The sequence below is a fragment of the Heloderma suspectum genome, chromosome 6 (genome assembly GCF_057233095.1).
Source record: "Heloderma suspectum isolate Gila_16-S chromosome 6, 16-S_ref, whole genome shotgun sequence".
NCBI lineage: Eukaryota > Metazoa > Chordata > Lepidosauria > Squamata > Helodermatidae > Heloderma > Heloderma suspectum.
The window spans coordinates 30481203-30501530 of NC_139463.1; positions in this window are offsets into that span (position 1 = coordinate 30481203).

Consider the following 20328-nt stretch of genomic DNA (forward strand, 5'->3'; position numbering starts at 1 on the left):
TCATGTTCTCTGGGCAGATTACAAGCAGTTAAAAAACTAAAATCCCATAGAACACTTAAAAATATAAAATGCCATACAAATATATGTATTTTGATAACTTGGTGTAGAATATGAATACCCCTGCCTCTAATCACACACCTCAAAAATGGCTATCAACGGAAGTGGCACAGAATCAGTACTTGCTTTCCTGCTTATGTTTGTTGGCACAATACTTTGGTCTCAGCTTGTGCAATTTCCTTGCATTGTTCTTTGTTGTGTGAGGAGTGAATGCAGAACACCTGGAAGCCAATGACTGCCAAAGTTGCATGGGGAGGCTGCATGGGTGGGCTAAAATCCAGACTGTGTGGAGATAGTCTACCACTCTCAGCACTTCAGAAGCATTTGTGAGTTTTGGGAAATGGGTCTTCTGGGTGGCCTTTGGGGGACATAAACCAGTGTTGACAAATCTCAGGATTTCACTGAGATTTTTGCAGTATCTGGCTGTTTTGCTCTCAGGAACACTACAAGAGAACCACCATTTTTTATTTCAAAATGGAACTGTTTTCTAGTTTGAGGTAATGACAGAAATAGCCCCCAGAACTTTGAACTGAGCGTTGCCCTTATTTTCGCCATAGTCTACGTAATCTTTACGTAGACTACAGCGACCAAATAAGGAACACGAGGGGCGGCTCCCTATGGGGGCCGCCATTAGCCGTACGTGTTTTTTTTTTTTTAAGTCACCCGTGATAGGCTACATGACGATTTATGTAGCCTATCACGGCTGACTTCACAAATCTAGCCGTGATAGGCTACGTTAATCATCACGGGGGCATTTTTTTTTTTTTACTTTTCTTGGAATGGCGGCGGCGGCAGCCGGTCAAAAGATCGGCTGCCGCCCCGCCCCTGTCGAAGCCCTGCTGAACCGCCGCTGCGACCCGCCACCAGGAGCGACATTCGGGAAAGGTAAGTCCCATCCGGGGGGGGCGGGGGCAGGGGGAAAAATTTCTCCCCGAGACTACTTCGGGGGGCCGAATACGTTGGCACTCGGCCCCCCGAAGTTTCGGCAAGAAATTCTCTGACACCCCTAGCAGCCAGAGTAGCTTGTTAACCATGCATGACATTTATTTTCTCAAACAAGCCACCTTGAACACTAATGGTATGTTGTTGGTTTGTTCAGGGTGTTTAACAAGCCACAGTACCTGATTAACAAGCCACCCTGCAGAAAATGTGCTGTGTTCAGACAACTCAATAAGCTATGGTTCAGCAAACAACCTATGGTTCAAGACAACCCATGCTCAACCACTGAGTGTGGGTTAGCGTGTTGTATGAACAGCCCAAATGTGTCAGTTTTGTAGGTACCTGGCAAATGGAGAACTTTACACATCTTGTGTCAGGTAACAGGTTACATGTTAAATGTAGTTAGATTTTGAATATTGTCATGGGTCACATTATTATACTACTGCTGTTTTCCCCATGGATCCTTCCATATTGTTTGAATTTGATCTATTGTGTTAGCTTGAGTTGGCTGAATCACATTCCTCCATTATAATCAGAAATTGGGGGAGGAACAGTAGGTTCTATGCCTTATGCTGAGAGAATAGTTCAACAGACTGATCCAGAAATTGGCGGGGGGGGGGTGAGCATGGGCCATGCCCATTTTGAAGTAGAAAGGGCAAGAAATTGTGTATTGATATGAATTTCAAGTTTCATGAGTGCCCACCAACAGTTTAAAAGGTATTGCCTGTTGTCGTTTTACATGGGGTTCATTTTGTAGTAACATGTCTCCATTTCTACAGTGTCTTCTGGGAAACAGGTTGTCATCTTAGGTAAGGGAGAAGATGTAGCATGTGCTTTTCCCCAGAAGAAGTGTAAGGTATTTGTAGGTTTTGAAAAAGAGTGATTTTTCACCCCATTTTGATGTATGGGGTTTGCTAAGCTCAAATTTGCAGGATGGGAGGGGGGATAGAATGGAATATGAATGCAGTCCCCTGGTGGAATGATAGTAGGCATCTCTAAGAAGGTAAAAGGTAAAGGTGTCCCCAACCAGTCGTGTCCGACTCTAGGGTGCGGTGCTCATCCCCGTTTCTAAGCCGAAGAACCAGCGCTGTCCGAAGATGCTTCCGGGGTCATGTGGCTGGCATGAGTGAACACCGAGGTGCACGGAACGCTGTTACCTTTCCCGCCAAGGCGGTACCTATTTATCTACTTGCAATTTCTTGCTTTCGAACTGCTAGGTTGGCAGAAGCTGGGACTGAAGACTGGAGCTCACTCCGTCACGCAGCACTCGGGTCTCGAACTGCTGTCCTGCCGACCTTCCAGTCTGCAGTTCAGCATCTTAACCACTAAGCCACCGCGGCCCCTAGGGTGCATCTCTACACCAGCCTAAAATCCTGCATTTAAAATGGGGCTTTCTGCTTCTGTTTTAAATGCAGGATCATAACGACTCTCTTTTTCACGTGCTTCCTTTTCCCCCACCCCCTTCCCCCTCCTTCTCCCCGTATCTGAGTCTTTCATTATCTTTCATTGATCTCACTCCTCTTCTTGCCATTTTAACTCTTTTTCATGGAGGAAAGTGAAGTGGAACACAACGGGGTAATTTGATAGCTCATTATCTGCGATCTATTTAAAAATGGAAGAAAGGGCATTTAGTGCAGGACTCACTTTGAATTATCATGGCATCATGTAAAGAGCCCGCAAACTTCCATGAAGGAACAATCTCAATCGCAGGATAAAAGCTCAGTGTGAAGGAGCCCAGCATCTCAACTTTTATTGATCCTGATGAGTAGGAAGGTTCTGAGGCAACTGGAAAATAGGAGGAAAGTCCTGAGGAGGCTTAGGAAAGACCAGGAAAGAGCAGCATTCTGCCTAGGGATGTACGAAAGTCACTTACCTTTTCGCAGCTTGGCTTTGTGGTGGGGGGGAGGTGCTTTGCTTCTCCCCCCGAAGTTCAGGTGAGGGGGGGGAGGCTTCCCGCCTCGCCCGGCCGAAATTCAGGCCGGGGGGGAGGCTTCCCGCCTCTCCCGCCTGAAATTCAGGCTGGGGAGAAGCGCCCCGTCTCCCCGGCTGCGAAACAAAAAGTAAAAAAAAAAAAAAAAAAGACCCCATGATAGGCTACGTGATGATTTATGTAGCCTATCATGGCTAGATTTCCAAAGTCAGCCATGATAGGCTACGTAAATCGTCACGTAGCCTATCACGGGTGACTTTGAAAAAAAAAAGCGTGTACGCAAATGGCGGCGCCCATGGGGCGCCGCCATTTGCGTTCCTTATTTTGGCATGTCTAGTCTACATAAAGATTTACGTAGACTATGGCAAAAATAAGGGCACGGTATTTGCGTTGCCCTTATTTTCGCCGTAGTCTACGTAAATCTTTACGTAGACTAGACGTGCCAAAATAAGGAATGCAAATGGCGGTCCCCATGGGAGCCACCATTTGCGTATGCACTTTTTGTTTTTTTTCAAAGTCACACGTGATAGGCTACGTGACGATTTACTTAGCCCATCATGGCTGACTTTGGAAATCTAGCCGTGATAGGCTACGTAAATCGTTACGTAGCCTATGCACGAGTGTTTTGTGGGTTTTTTTACTTTAGTTTTTTTTTTTTTGCAATGGCGGCAGCGGCAGCCGGTCGGGAGACCGGCCGCCGCCCCCGCCCGTGACAAACCGCCGCCGAACCGCCGCCGGGACCCGCCACTGGGAGGGACATTCACCAAAGGTAAGTCCCGTCCTGGGGGGGGCAGGGGGGGTGGAGAATTTCACCGCCGATTTTGGGGGGCCGAATGCATTGGCTCTCGGCCCCCCGAAGAATCGAGGAGAAATTCTCTGCCATCCCTAACCCTTCCCCAAGTTACCAGTCAGTAGATGCTTGACAATGAACTGTTAGTAACTGAGGCTTCATTAATATTTCTGAGACCTGGACTGCAAAGCTAGAGGGGGTTTATTTAAAAACAAAAACAAAGAAACCCTCACCTTTAGGGAACATAACACTATTGGTCTCCCTTTCCTCTATTTTATTTTATTGTTTAGAGACTGATTTTAAATCATTAATTCATTGTGTTCTTTAATTTGCTTCTACACCCTTTCCCTTCTTTGTTAAATAAAGCATAGTTCTTATTTTTTTTTATCCCAGTTACTCACTGCTTTTTCTCCACCCCCTTTCAGGGGACAGGGGTCCTGGTGGGTTGCAGGCACAGAATGCTAGTTTGGTGTCAGCATCATTCTCCCTCATCCACTACTGAATGTATGAACACAGGTGCCATGGTTTCCAACACCCCACAGAGTTGTTGGTGGGGAAAGCGGGCTTGAATTTGTAAGCACTACTGGGACTTGGAGTCCTACATATAGTAGTGGATGAGGGAGAAAGATGCTGACCCCAAACTACCATGCCATGCCTCCAGCCACCAAGACTCCTATTTCCTGAGAGCAGATTTGGCAGGGGGTGGGGGTGCAGTGAGCAACTTATAGAACAAGAAATTGGATTTATTTAACAGGGAAGGGGGAAGCAAAACAAACATGCCAAAGAATAAGTGGTTTAATTCAGCCTTCCCTAACCTGGTGCCTTCCAGATGGGTTGGACTGCAACTCCCATAATTCCCAGCCAATAGCCAATAAAATGGTGATATATAAAGGTAAGTTATTTCTTTAAAAAACGCATCTGCAGCTGTACAGTCCAGGACTAAAAAGTAACCGTAGGCCTCAGTTACTGATAGAGCTGTGTGCAAATGGCCTTTCAAACTTTCCCAGCCTATTTGTGGGCAGAGAAATTGGGGGGGACTATTTATTTATTTCATTTATTTATTATACTTATATCCCACCTTTCTTCCATCGTGGAACTGAAGATGGCTACATGTGGTTCTCAGGTGGTCTCCCCTCCAAGCACTGACCATACCCAGACCTGCTTAGCTTCAGCAAGGTGGCTGCCTTTTGTGCCTTCAGGCCATGTCTTGGGAATTCCACTGAATTTCTCCTAGGGGAGGAGAAATTCTCCAACAGTTTCTCACAAATTGGGCTTACTATTGGCAGGGGTTGTAGCACAGGTTCTTTCCTTTTTTTGTAAGGGTTTTTGGTTTATTGCACTGCTCCTGCAAGTGGCAACAGTTCCACTTTTCTGAAGCAGAATTTTGAATTTCCTTTGGTTTTTGAGCTTACCTAATCACTGCGAGGTGGCCAAGACTGCTGTGTGTGTTCTCTCTCTCTATTACACATCTTTCCATTTCTTCTACAGCCTCCCAGGCCACCTCCACTTCCTGAACTGAAAAGGCCCCATGGGAGGAATTGCCTCATGATGGCTTTAACTGAAGGGTTTGCAAGCTGAGAAGGCTACAGGCTGCCATAGAGATTATTGTATAATGAAAGAAGGACAATCATGCACACTCCATGGCCATCTTATAATTAATATAAGGACAAGACCCCAGACCCAACCCATGAGAATTTCTCTGAAATTTCTTCTCCTTTGAATTTCTTTTCGATAGCAATTTCTTTTCTATCAAATTGAATTAGAATGGTCGAAAAAAATGTGGGGGGAAATTTCAGCACAGCGCTAGTTATTGACCATTGATTATTGGGCCAGTGCTGTCTGGTAACTGGTGGAAGGGCAGAATGTTGCTTCTGCTACTCTCTTTTCTGGTCTTTACTCAACTTCCTCAGAACCTCTGTTTTCTGTCTCTATCTTTCCCTCTTCATAGTTTCCTCAGAACTTCTTTTCCTGATCTCTGTCTCCTTTTCTCTGCTGACAGTCTCTTCAGGATCAATTTGGGGGTTTAAGATACTATCTTCCAAATAATACCAACTTCTTTATGGTGAATATGATTGATGAAATGACAACGGCATCTAGTCACAAGACAGTCAGGCACAGATAGGCACAGTCTTCTCAAAATGTAATGAAATTTATTGTTTGTTGAATCTTAAGCAAAAGACTTTTAAAGATGCAGATTGGAATTCTAAACACATTTTCTAAGGAGTAAGTCCCACTGGAAAAAAAAGTAAACGTGTATAATTGCACTGGCATTTACCTTATTGCTTAAATTGTTCATAAGAATTTTTTTAGTTGTTTAAGCTGTTCTCTGCATGATCCCATTTGAAGCATCATCAGCAGGTCTTATTTCCCATGCCATCTTTGCAGCAGGTTCAGGTGGGGTCATAGGCAGAAATTGGGTGTATTCAGCAATTGCCCTGTATTTTTGGATTCCAGAAGAGCTGAGGAAAGCTACCTCTTCGATGGTATTTCAGAAGCAGGGTTTTTTGGCTCACTTCTTCTGCCAGGCTTTGGGTTGACAATATTGCTTTCAGTATTGTTTTCTGTGGCTGTTTCTATGTTTTTGTTGAGTTATGTTATTAAATTGTTGGGTTTTTAAATTGTGTTTTTGATTGCAGAAACAAAAAACCGCTTTGGGAACTTCCCCCAAGAGTAGTGTAGAAATATTTCAATAAGACAATGAAACCATCACTGAGCTGTAGGTCAGTGGTAGAGCACCTGCTTTGCATGCAAAAGGTTGCAGGTTCAATCCCCAGCAGCATCTCCAGGCAGGACTGGAAAGAATCTTGCCTGAAATCCTAGAGAGCTGCTGCCACAGTCACTGGCAACAATAATGGGCTGGACGGACCAATGGTGTGACTCAGCCTAAGAAAGCTTCCTATGTTCCTAACCAAATAATCTTTCATCTTCCCATGTCTGCAAGGAACTTCGGGGCATGTAATTCTTTGAAGGGATCTCTCTAAATGCCTGAATATATCTGCTTCAGTTTTTACAGCTGTTCATGTTTTTCAAGCCTTTCACATTTCTGCATCAGTTTGTGATCCCCCCTCCCTCTGAAAAAAGTCTGCATGGAAATTCATACCCATTTTCATGCATTTCCCCTACTGTATGCATTTCTGTATGCATTTTTGTCTCATTCTCTGCACATTTGGAGAAAGGCATGAAAATGCATCCAAACATGCATCCATTTTGGCACACATTTTTCTCCATATATGCAATTTTGTGCACAATTTCCACTAATGTACACATTTGTATATGCGTTGCTAAACTCCAAACCAAATAAATTTCTTGTGTATCCCTACAGTCTCTAAAGAGCAATAATGAATTCTTAGGATTCTTTTTGGGAAGCCATGATAGTAAAACTAGACCAATACGTATTTACAGTGTAGAAATGTCCAGTGTCTCCATTGATGTCAAACCTTCCACCAAACCATCTATCAAGCCACAGTACTCAGAGCTGATGTCAAGACCTTGGCAGGGCCAGCCACTGACACCTGTCCAGCCCTGTTTAATTATTTTTCCAGCCTGGCATTTCAAGCAGCACCAAGTGGCTGCAGGTAGCTGCCATTTTAATTTCCACAATGCCCTCCCCCAATCTAGCATCATTCTGAGGCACTGTGAGAAATTTAAGTGGTAGTGGCACCAAGCCACTCAGCACTGCTTGGAGCACTGATGCCAGGGATGTATGAGAAATTTGTTTCAGTTTGTTTTTGATCAGGGTTTACCCAGTTTTCACTTCTGAACCAAACAGAGATTTGGATGAAATTGGCAGCTGAAGTCTGTACATTTCCGAGCTTGTCATATGATTTGCAGACCCCCCAAAATATGTGTTTGACAGCATGCGTACATTTGAAAAATCTGCATGAAAGAATGCCTACTTTTGAAAAATGTGTCCAAATACACTTTAATCAATGAGAGAAGGATGCATACATTTTGAAGATTTTGAGAGCCAGTGTAGTGTAGTGGTGAGAGTGACGGACTGGGAGCCGGGAGATCCGGGTTCTAGTCCCCACTTGGCCATGGAAGCTCACTGGGTGACTTTGGGCCAGTCACAGACTCTCAGCCCAACCTACCTCACAGGGTTGTTGTTGTGAGGATACAACGGTGAGGAGGAGGATAATGTAAGCCGCCTTGAGTTCCTTGCGAGAGGGAGAAAGGCGGGGTATAAATGCAATAAATAAATAAAATAAAATAAGATGTGCACAGTAGATGCATACATTTGAAAAAAATATGCATGAAAATATGCATGGATTTTCACGCACACACACACACACCCCGCCAAGCAAAGCTCACAATCCGATATGGACTCGAGTTGGAACAAACTTCAAGATTTGGGCCAGCTTGAGTTTTGCTGATTCACACACCTTCTCTAATCACTACTCACCACTGCTGCCATGTGAGGCCACCATGGTCCATTAACAAAGAAGGGGGCCCACTTGGAGTCAACATGATTGTACTTCTTATGTGTGAACCTTGTATATTTTTGTGAGTAGGGATGTATGAAACGCTTACCTTGCTCCATTCCAGGGCATCCACGGTGGGGGGGAGGTGCTCCGTCCCTCCCCCCAGAATCCTCCCTGGCTAGCTCCACTCCTCGGCGACTCTGCAGAGCCACCGTCTGGGGCTGGCCGCAGTCGGAATTCTGGCTTCTGCGCCATTTGCATGGCTGCCTTTCTTCGTGATAGGCTATGTAAATACTTATGTAGCCTATTACGGCAAAGAGCAGGGGCGCAAATGGCATAGCGGCCGCCATTTGCGCCCCTGCTCTTTACCGTGATAGGCTACATAAGTATTTATGTAGCCTATCACAAAGAAAGGCAGCCACACAAATGGTGGTCGCTACAACGGCCGCCATTTGCGGCCGCAGCAGCCAGGCAGTGGCCAGGAGAGGAGATGGAGCCGCTGCCGCCACCACTGCTGCTGCCGCCAGGTATGCTCCATCCTGGGGAGATTCCACGGGGTGGGGTGGGGATTGCCCCATTCCGCCATGGAGTCTGGGAGGCCAGATTCCATGGCGGAATTCTCTGACATCCCTATTTGTGAGCAGAGATGGATCCAGGTATAGGCAGCCAATTGCTCCAGTGTATCAAAAAATTACTCCCTAGTGTCTTGACTAACTGAAGCCATGCAAAGAATATCACAGCTGCAAACTAGTCTTGGCAGAACTTGCAAAGAAGAAAGATTCAGTGGAGTTAATACCACCGACCATGTCTTGGAATGTAAACCTTCAGCAAACATACACACACATACGCACACACTCCAACCCCTCTTGCAGGATCATCTCTGCTTAGTATGGACTATGAAGGGTTAAAAGGAGATTGGCTGCAGCCACTCAGTGGGCGGGACTTATATTTTGTGTTCTTCTCCACCCCTCAGTCAGTCCTGTGTTTGTGAGCCTCAAGGCCAGTTATATCTGTTGCCTTTAATAACACTGTACAACTGTTCTCTAGAAGTCTCCTGTGGTGAATGGTCAACAGAGGGGTGTGCAATCACATGAGTAATTGCATAGGGGACCCATACAAGAATGCTACTATCTCTGCACCTTTTATGACCCAAACAGCTGATAGACAACTACATTTGTAGGTCATGACTGTTGGAATTACAAAATCATGTGGTGCAACATCTGCTAGAAAGGATTAGAGGTGAGTGGTGGAACACATGCTTTGCATGCCAAAGGTCCCAGGTTCAAATCCTGGCATCTCTAGGGAGAGCTGGAAAATACCTCATCTGAAATCTGCTGATGTTAGTCACTGTAGATAATATCACTGTAGATAATATTGAGCTAGAATAGGCCAACCATCTAACTCAGTATAAGGCAGTTTCATATGTTCCATGTTCACCCATCACTGTTCCATTTAAGAATATACATCATGGAATGTGTATTGGTTTGTAAGCACACCCATCTTTAACAAACAAACAAAAAACCTGCTCTGAACATGCAAGGTTTGAAGTCTTGTCCACGATGTGCTAGCTTTGAACAGGCAGGGAGATTTTTTTTTCAATGTTAAAAGAAGCACATCAAGGTATTAAGACTAGAGGTTTCAGCACTGGCACACCTTGTGACCTCACCTCATGCAAGCACTATAGGTAGAGATGGGTAAGAAATGTGTTCAGTTCACATTTCAATGCAAACACAACAAATCTATACTTCTGAACCTAAAGAGGAACCAGAATGCAGCTCACCTGCAAATCAACACATTTCTGAAGTTTGTGATGTAGTTTGCAAACAAAAAACAAACAAAAAACACCCCAAATGTCTACATTTCAAAAATGGACACAAAAAATGCAGACATGTTAAAAATTGCACAGAAACACACACACACACACACACACGGGAAATGTGAACAAAACCCACTTTATTCATTGAAAGAATTGTTTGAAAAATTCATACCTTGGTGAAAATGTGTACATTTCTTAAAAGTGCATGGAAATATGTGCAATTTTTCATGCAATATCAAAAAAGCAATGTGACGCAGAAATGGGACAGAACAAATTTAAGTGAAAAAAATGATAACCTAAGCAAAATCAAGCTTTACAGAGTTGCCCATCCTATAGGTCACAAACCAGGAAACCAGGCCAAGCATGTTTGACCTCTATGGTCATTCGGTTGTTCATTACCAGGCATCTTTGCTTACATGGGGAATTTACTTGAAGAGGTGCCACAGTTATGGAAGCTGCTGTGAACTGGGATCAGGACCAGCAGTGAAGCGGAGTGTCTAATTTTTCTTTCTGATGTAGTTCAAATTATCACATGCAGGTTTTTGGATAAAACTGGAATTAGTAACTTCACTCTGATTTTGGTTTTATGGAAGGTTGGTCTATGCAACAGGGTTTTAATTAGGGATGGACAAAAGGGGTCCCGCAGCTTGCTTCGCGGTGGGGGGGAGGCGCCTCAGTTCTCCCCCCGAAGTTCAGGCGAGGGGGGGGAGGCGCCCCGCCTCGCCCGGCCGAAATTCAGGCCGGGGGGGAGGCGCCCCATCCCTCGCTGCCAAAATTCAGGCCGGGGAGGAGCGCCCCGTCTACCCGGCCGCGAAAAAAAAAGGAAAGTAAAAAAAAAACCACACACCCGTGATAGGCTACGTAACGATTTACATAGCCTATCACGGCTAGATTTCCAAAGTCAGCCGTGATAGGCTATGTAAATCATCACGTAGCCTATCACGGGTGACTTTGGAGAAAAAAAAAGCGCATACGCAAATTGCGGTGCCCATGGGGCGCGCCATTTGCGTTCCTTAGTTTGGCACGTCTAGTCTACGTAAAAATTTACGTAGACTACGGCGAAAATAAGGGAACGCTATTTGCATTGCCCTTATTTCGCCGTAGTCTACGTAAATCTTTATGTAGACTAGACGTGCCAAACTAAGGAACGCAAATGGTGGCACCCCATGGGCGCCGCCATTTGCGTACGCACTTTTTTTTTTTTTTTCAAAGTCACCCGTGATAGGCTACGTGACGATTTACGTAGCCTATCACGGCTGACTTTGGAAATCTAGCCATGATAGGCTACGTTAATCGTTAAGTAGCCTATCACGGGTGTGATTTTATTTTTTTTTTACTTTCCTATTTTATTTTGCAATGGCGGTGGCGGCAGCTGGTCAGAAGACCGGCCGCCGCCCCCGCCGAAACGCCGCTGGGACCCGCTGCCGAGAGGGACATTCGCACGAGGTAAGTCCTATCCCGGGGGGGGCGGGGGCCGGCGGAGAATTTCACCACCAATTTTGGGGGGCCGAATGCGTTGGCATTCGGCCTCCCGGAGATTCGTGGAGAAATTCTCTGCCATCCCTAGTTTTAATATGCTCGTTTGATTCTGTTTTTAGGGATGAGGTACACTGAGCACACTGGCTGTATTCTCATGATCGCCAGTGCAGCTGGGACTACTGGTGCAATGTGATCTCATTGGCCAGTCCCTGGTATCAATCTAGCTGCCCCATTTTGGACTAGCTGAAGTTTCCGGACCATTTTCAAAGACAGCCCACATATAATGCATTGCAACAATCCAGACGAGAGGTTGTCAGAGGCCATGTGTCCTTCTTCAAAGAGGACAGTCCTCTATTGGAAGACATCCTTTATTTAACGGGCTGTCCAGTCCAAGTCCATTTTTAAGATAAAGAACCATAAGCAGGGCTATAGCTCAGAAGTAGAGCAAATGCTTTGCATGCAGAAGATCCCAGATTAGGTCCCTGGCATCTCCAGGTAGGGCAAGGTTGAGGCTAGCCTGTGTGTCCCCGCAACATTTGCCATGCAATTTTAGAATGCATGTGAGGTGGAGTCACCTGGACCTACCTGTCGTCAGGTTGCACTGCATCTAGTGTCTCCATCCACACCAGTGGGTTGGATGCTGGAGCAGCACGCACCTCCCATTTTGAAGATGCTCACTTCACATTCTCAGAGGTGTGTTTTATTAAGGAACTGATTAATCATGGATCTCTGAATGTCACACAAGAGGGCTCAGCATCCGTGCTTGCAATGAGCAGTGGCAATTGATATGAATAAGTAACAAAATGAATGAGACTCTTCATAATGAAAACAAATGGAATATTTATTTATTTTTGCCTTGCACAGCTCTAGAGTGGGGTGGTTACTAAGAATTTTCTTGAAAGATCTCAGCCGCCGCTGCCACCACCCTGAAAAAACTACAATTGTGAGGACTCCTAAGGAAGAACTTATGACTACAGCGTCTGTTTACCATGAGAAAGAGAAAGGGGGAAATCTAGAGAAAAGGGTTGAAGGTGAAAAAGGACAAGTGCAATTGAAAAATGGATGAAGGTTGGAGTCAAAAGTGACCTCCAGGTCTGGAGAGGTTGAAGACTATTGGGTTAAGTTTTGAATTGCTCAGGAGCATCTAAGAACACTATTGTTGTTGTTGTTGTTGTTGTTGTTGTTGTTGTTTCTATACCGCCCAATAGCCAGAGCTCTCTGGGCAGTTTACAAAGATTAAAAACATTAAAAGTACAATATACAGAGATTAAAAACCATTTACATAAAAACACATTAACAAACAAATGTACACAAAAGAAAGAAACATGTATCTAAAACAACATCAAGCAAACAATCTCAGAAACAAGCAAGCAGCCATAACCATATAAGACATTCCAGGATCGATTAGACACTTATCATATACTGCCGAATGCCTGGGAGAAGAGAAAGGTCTTAAGCTGGCACCAAAAAGATAACAATGTTGGCACCAGGCAGGCCTCATCGGGGAGATCATTCCATAATTTGGGGGCCACTAGGGATGGGAGAACTAGGGATGCTCAAACTCACTGACATTCTCTGTGATTTACTTCAAAGCTTGGGTCAGCTCACTTTTGTTCTTGATGGTGACCCATTTGTTGGTTTGTTCGAATGGAAAAAGGGCACATTTTTTCAAAAGCTCCACATATTTTTTTTCATTTTAATTTTGAAAGTTGTGCATTTTTCAAAAGGTCTGACTTTTGAATTTTAAAAGTTTTTCATTTTTTTAAAAAAAATGCACACTTCAAGCTGTGCATTTTTAAGTTGTGCATTTTTAAATTTGTGCATTTTAAATTTTGTGAATGTGAATGGAAGTTCGGGAATTTGTGAACATTTTCAGAGAACTTGTGCTCCCATTTGCATTTGTATTCAGGGTTGTGCTTGGGGCATTTTAAAGTGTGAAGTGAAACAAAATTCTCCTACAACTACACCTTGGTCAAGCAAGGAATTGCAATGAGTCTCTTAGGCCTTACGCTCTGGGATGTTGGGGCTCAAGCCACACCCTTTGACCAGCAAATACTTCCCCTTAATTACGAACATTTGAAGACCTGCATGTGGCTCCTCTGTGATGAGAGAAAAGCACTCTGAACATGCTCAGAAACTGTATCTTCTTTAATACTACTTCCAAGCTCTATGCAAACTCAAAAGGCCATAGAAATGATTATTAATAACAACACTCTTAATACTTTGGGAGAAGAACTGAGATTGGTTTCTGCTCTTGGCTTGACAACAACCAATATTGGTGAAAACCTGCCTCCAGTGCTAGTTCTCAAGTCCTAATGGCTTCAAATATTCTGGAATGGTGGAAAATAACCCCACAAAAGGCCCATAATAACCCCCTCCTGTTAATGAAACTTTAATGACTCTTCACTCTCCAAGCAGTCATGTTTTCTGGTTAAAGAGGAATGGCTCCCCACACTTTTGGCAAGGAAGGCAAAGAAAGCCAGTGTGGCTGGCTAGTCAGACGGCTCCCTGTGGTAATTCCAGGTGAGCCAGCCCTCAAAAACTTTGCAGAAGAACTTCTATTTGTCATCTTGTAGCTGTGTGATTTATTCCTGGCTGTCCTTCCACCCTCCAAATGTGGCCTGAATAGAGTTGCCATGCTGCTGTTTTCGCTACATTGCAATAATGCAAATCTGTATGCGAGAGGTGTCCATATTTCACATTCTCCCGACATATTAATCACCCTGGGAAACTGAAGCATGCATAGCAAAGGGGATGGGAAATGGAAATAAGTCCCCCCACCCTTTCTACAGGCTCCTAACTTTATGATAGTTTCTGAACTCTCTCCTTGTGTCTGTGTATGAAAGAGAAAGAGAAAGAGAGAGAGAGAGAGAGAGAGAGAGAGAGAGAGAGAGAGAGATCCTTTCACCATGTAGATGCAACTGTTTTCTGCTGTGTGTCCCAGTTTCCCTGTAATTTCATAAAGTGCAAATGGGCTGTCCAGCTCCCAAATGCCATATCGGTGGTTTGTCATAACAGTCATCAGTAACTGTCACCTCATGCCTGGGGCTTAATTAACCCACTTGCTCATTAGCATGTCCGTGCAGTTGTAAGGAATGAAAGCCTGATTATTTTCTACAACAGTCGTAGCCAATTACTGCACCGAAATGGAACCACATTAATCAAATCTTTAGTACAGTGGCAAATTCAGAGATATCAGATTGCAAAAGACTGCAAAACTAATATGTCACTGTCAGCGGGGCTACACAGGCATTTAGTGAATTGCATTAAATAGATGGCTTCGCTGAAACCACATGAATTTAATATGTGATGGGATCTGGAAGCTATTAGTGTGACATGGCAAAGGACTGGGAACTTGGCAGCTTTGGACGTTATCCTTGAACTGAACAAACTCCTAGAGTAAGTAACGCATGCATGTGTATGAGGCTTTGCACATGCACGGTAAAGGGCATGCTCAAAGAAAATGTAGGTTGCATCTATCTGCACAAATATGAAACACAGCATGAACAAGAAAAAAAGATGAAAAAGTAAAATGGAATGGGTGGGAGGGAGGGAGGGAAAGAAGGAGAAGGGAGCCAACTGTGATCATGTACTGGCAGTGACAGGCAACAGATGTGAGACAAACATACACTGCATAGCCGATCTTCGGAACTCATTGCCAAAGGAGCCTAAAAAAATGTTTTTTTTTAAAGAAGTCTTAGATCAGGAGTGCAGAATTTCAGGCCTGGGAACCAAATCCAGTCCTATAGGGTTCTCCAAATGGCCATGCCCCCTTCCTCAGGCCCCACCCCCTTTCCCTTGACCACCAATCATTTGGTGAGTTCCTGGCTTTCCCCATTCTAAAAGGTTGAAATGCCTATCCAAAGGCTTAGTTGGTGGCTCCTGGTCACAGCTGCAAACAGCTCTATACCTCCCCCCAAAAAAAGATCCCCTCTCATCTGGTATTCAGAGCTGTCTGCAAGATCAAGGCAAGGTGGAGCACTTTGAAGTTTCATTGATTCCAGTGGGAGAGATATCAGCAAGTGAAATATTTGGGTCACATCAAAGCAGCATATCGAAACAGCATTGAACTTATTTTCAGTGGAACTTCCTTCCGAGAAAAGGCTTTGAATCATAGACTTAATCATGTGCCAGATGAGATACGTGGCGCATGTTCAGGTGTGCACTTCTGTTTCTGCTAGGGATGTACAGATTGGTTAAAATCCACTCCATCTGTGTTTCATGGATTGTCAGGTGACTTTTTGTTCCATTGTCTATTCATAGATGGATTCTTTTTTTTTCTTTTCTTTTTTCGTTATGCAAAAAAATGAGGGATGTACGACATACTTACCTCCAGGTCCGGGGGGGGGTCCGCAGGGGGGGGAGGCAATCCATCCCTCCCCCCAGAATCCTACCCGGCCGTCTCTGCTCCGTGGCAATTCCGTGGAACTGCCATCCGGCTCCGGAGCACCAGCGATATGGCCGCCATTGCTGTATTGCTGGCTGGGCTGATTGACTGCAGATGCAAATGGCATCCACTATGCCATTTGTGCCATAAAGGTCTTAGTTTAAACTAAATGAAGCTGTAAATGGCTGCATTTAGCTTAAACTAAGACCTTTATGGCCGCAAATGGCGTAGTGGACACCATTTGCATCTGCAGTCAATCAGCTAGGGATGTCAGAGAATTCCACGACAGATCTTGGTGAGGCCGAATGCCAGTGCATTCAGCCCCCCGAAAACTGTCACGGAACAAAGCCCCTGCCCCCCCAACCCACAAAAGGCGTGCGGGATGAAGTGCCCGCTGCCCCCACCCCACGAAAGGTGCGTGAAACGGAGCACTTACCTGCTCCCATTTGCTTCCTCCTTCTTCAGCCGTGATAGGCTATGGAAATACTTACGTAGCCTATCACGGCTAATGCAGGGACGCCATTTGCATCCCTGCAGTGGCAATGATAGGCTACGTAAGTATTTACGTAGCCTATCATGGCGGGGGGGGAACCCCAGCATACGCAAATGGCGGCACCTACCGCTATTTGCATACGCTGGGGTTTTCCCCCTGCCATGATAGGCTACGTAAATATTTACATAGCCTATCATGGCTTACTGCAGGGACACAAATGACAGCAGCTACAACAGCTGCCATTTGCGTCCCTGCAGGGCTGCCCAACGGCCGGATGTCCAGCTGCGGGCGGCCGGAGCCGGCCTGTGGCTCCGCGGCTTGGCCATAGAGCGGAGCCGGCCAGCCAGGATTCCGGGGGGAGGGACGGAGCTCCTCCCCCCACCTGTGGAGCCCGGCGGAGCCAGGTAAGCGGGGATTCATACACCCCTACAATCAGCCCAGCCAGCAATACGGCAATGGCGGCCGTATCGCTGGTGCTTCGGAACTAGCTGGAGGGGAGGATCCACCCATCGAGGATTCTTCCAAGAGTCGGAGGTAAGTCTTCCTATCCTCCATGGACTCCAGAGGCCGGATTCTTTTAAATCCAGCCTCACTGGGGTCTGTGGAGGGTTTCTCTGCCATCCCTAGGAAAAGTACAGAAATAATTCAATGAGGGATCACAACAATTTACATAATTTACCTTTGCATGTAATATTTACCATATTGTTCCCCATTCCATTCAACTTTTCGAGTCTCAGCAGAAACCCATGCATTTTCTTACAAATAAATGTGCGTAAATTTCAGAAAAGTTAAAAAAAAAAAAAAAGATCCGAAAATCCATGGACTCCGAGTGGCCAGAGGGGGTCAGTCTGCAGCAGATTATGCAGGTCAGATTCTTAGAAATCCAAGCTCATTTTTATCGGTCTCAAATTTCTCCAGCATCCCTAGTGCCACTTCCTTTCTGAGAGCTTCTCCCAGGTCCTGGGAGCTGGCAAAGCAAGCAGGTGACAGCAATGACTGATGAATCTCTGCAGGTAGGGGCTGTTCTTACACAAACTGCCTTCATCAGCAAGTTGCCACCGCCATCCGTTAATCTTGCTGCAAAAGGTCCACTCCCGATACATTTGTACATTTCCTTTCGCAGTAACCTAATCTACCATCCAGTTTATGCATACATGCTCAGAGGGTTTTCTTTCTTTTCTTTTTTGTTTTGTTTCTTCCCCCCATAAGCAATCAATCTATCCTGCGAGAAGCTGCAACTGAATTTAAATATCAGTGTTTTCATTATCTCTGGCACAGAAAAACAAAAAAGAGAGGGAGCAAAACAAGGTTGGAAATACGGTAAAATAAATTCCAGTCTGTTGAACAATGTGCTTGTAGAGTGTGAGTGTCTGTTTGTTTGTTGAACATTATATATTTATATATATATATATATATATATATATATATGGATCACAACAAACTGTGGCAAATTCTTAAAGTGATGGGAGTACCAGACCACCTTACCTGTCTCCTGAGAAACCTGTACGAGGGTCAAGAAGCAACAGTAAGAACCAGACATGGAACAACCGATTGGTTCAAAATTGGGAAAGGAGTATGACAAGGCTGCATATTGTCACCCTGCTTATTTAACTTATATGCAGAGTACATCATGAGAAATGCCAGGTTGGATGAATCAGAGGTCGGAATTAAGATTGCCGGGAGAATTATCAACAACCTCCGATATGCAGACGATACCACCCTAATGGCAGAAAGCGAAGAGGATCTCAAGAGCCTCTTGTTGAGGGTGAAAGAGGAGAGTGCAAAAGCTGGTTTGAAACTCAACATTAAAAAAACTAAGATCATGTCATCTGGCCCTATCACTTCCTGGCATATAGAAGGGGAAGAAATGGAAGCAGTGACAGATTTTACTTTCTTGGGCTCCAAGATCACCGCAGACGGTGAGTGTAGCCATGAAATTAAAAGACGCTTGCTCCTTGGGAGGAAAGCTATGGCAAACCTAGACAGCATAGTCAGAAGCAGAGACATCACCTTGCCGACAAAGGTCCGTCTAATCAAAGCTATGGTTTTCCCAGTAGTAATGTATGGCTGTGAGAGCTGGACTATAAGGAAGGCTGAGCGCCAAAGAATTGATGCTTTCGAACTGTGGTGCTGGAGAAGACTCTTACGAGTCCCCTGGACTGCAAGGAGGTCAAATCAGTCAATCCTAAAGGAAGTCAACCCTGACTGCTCATTGGAAGGACAGATACTGAAGCTGAAGCTGAAATATTTTGGCCACCTGTTGCGAAGAGAAAACTCCCTGGAAAAGACCCTGATGCTGGGAAAGACTGAAGGCAAAAGGAGAAGGGGACGGCAGAGGATGAGATGGCTAGATAGCATCACCAATGCAACAAATATGAACTTGAGCACACTCCGGGAGAGAGCGCAGGACAGGAAGGCCTGGCGTGCTGTGGTCCATGGGGTTACGAAGAGTCGGACACGACTGAACGACTGAACAACAACAACAATATATATATATATATAATCATCCTCATAGTATCTAGTCTGTGGTTTACCCAATCTTGTTTCAGTTGTAATGGAAATAGATTCAGAATGTATGTTGTTATGGTGTTATGATACCCTTTTGACTGTTTCTTCCCCTTTTCTCTATGGAAATATTTTAATAATGGAACATTGGGCAAGTTCCTGCTGAGTGCATGAAGGGGCTCCTCATAAGAAAGCAGGAAGCCGGCATACCAAGTCAGACCATTGGTCCATCTAGCTCAGTATGGTCTTCTGACAGCAGCTATCCAGGGTTTCAGGCAGAAGTCTTTCCCATACCTACCTGAAAATGCCCAGCATTGAACCTGGGACATTCTGAAACCCACCCACCCCCCTCATCTATGGTGTTCACTGTGCTACAATGTGCTCAGCTAGAAGGCCAATGTGGTATAGTGGTTAGATTGTTGTGCTGAGACTCAGGAGACCCTGGTTCTAGTCCCCACTTGGCCATGAAGTTCACTGGTTCTCAGCCTAACCTACCTCATGGGGTTGTTGCAGATGAAAGGGAGGGGGGATAAAGAGAAGAGACATCAAGCAGTTGGTAGAAAAACTGGGCCACATTTATTGGGATTGATCAGATCTGTGAAGGGAAACCTAAGTGGGCAACTTCTCTAAGCCAGCGACTAACCTGCCATTTTATCAGGCAAGACTTTTGATGCCTGTAGAATGGTGTCTTTGATCGCCACCCCTCAGAACTGCCCAGTTTGGGGACAGTAGACCTTCCCCTGTCATCACCCTGAGTGCCATGAAACTCTGAGTGGGTGAGGAGAGTTGGCCTCAAAGATGTTCCTTATCTTCCAACTGAGGCCACAGAACCCTGAGCTAGAAGATTCAGGCCTTACCAGTCACCAGAAATGGTGGCTTTGGATGCTCACCAACCCTATTCCCCACCAAAAGTGCCCACTCATACCTGCCTGTTTAGCAAATGTCACCGAATCAACCTAAATATTTAAATAAGACCCAAACCACCTGAAATCAACTCCCAACCCCGCTTACAGTGTGAAGTAGGCAAAAAGTCACATAGCCGAGGCCAATCCAACTATGAGCCAAAATTCCTATTCGCCCCCCAACAGGATGACCAACATAACCCCATACTGCATACAGGGCAGGAGGAGGGAACCACACTTCAAAGAGGGTGAAGTGAGGGGCTCCACAGCCTAAAATGACTGGTAAACCCCATCCCCTCCCCAGTGGTGCCACTTCTGAATGCCAATGGCATTCTCCTCATCTCTGCCTCCCCCCCACACACCCTGCACAATCCTTCCTGCAGCCATGCAAGCCAGATGTGAGGGGGAAGTACTTGTGAGAATAAAGTGGAGAGAATGAGTATCATGTATCTCTGGAGGAAAGGCAGGATATAAATGTAATAAACTATTCCTAATAACATGAGGTCATTGTGTTCCTCACACATTGCTGTCTAGCTCCTCCCCTGACCCTGCCACACAGGCTACTCCCACTAGGGATGTGGCGGATGCCCAACTGGGTCCAGGATTCCA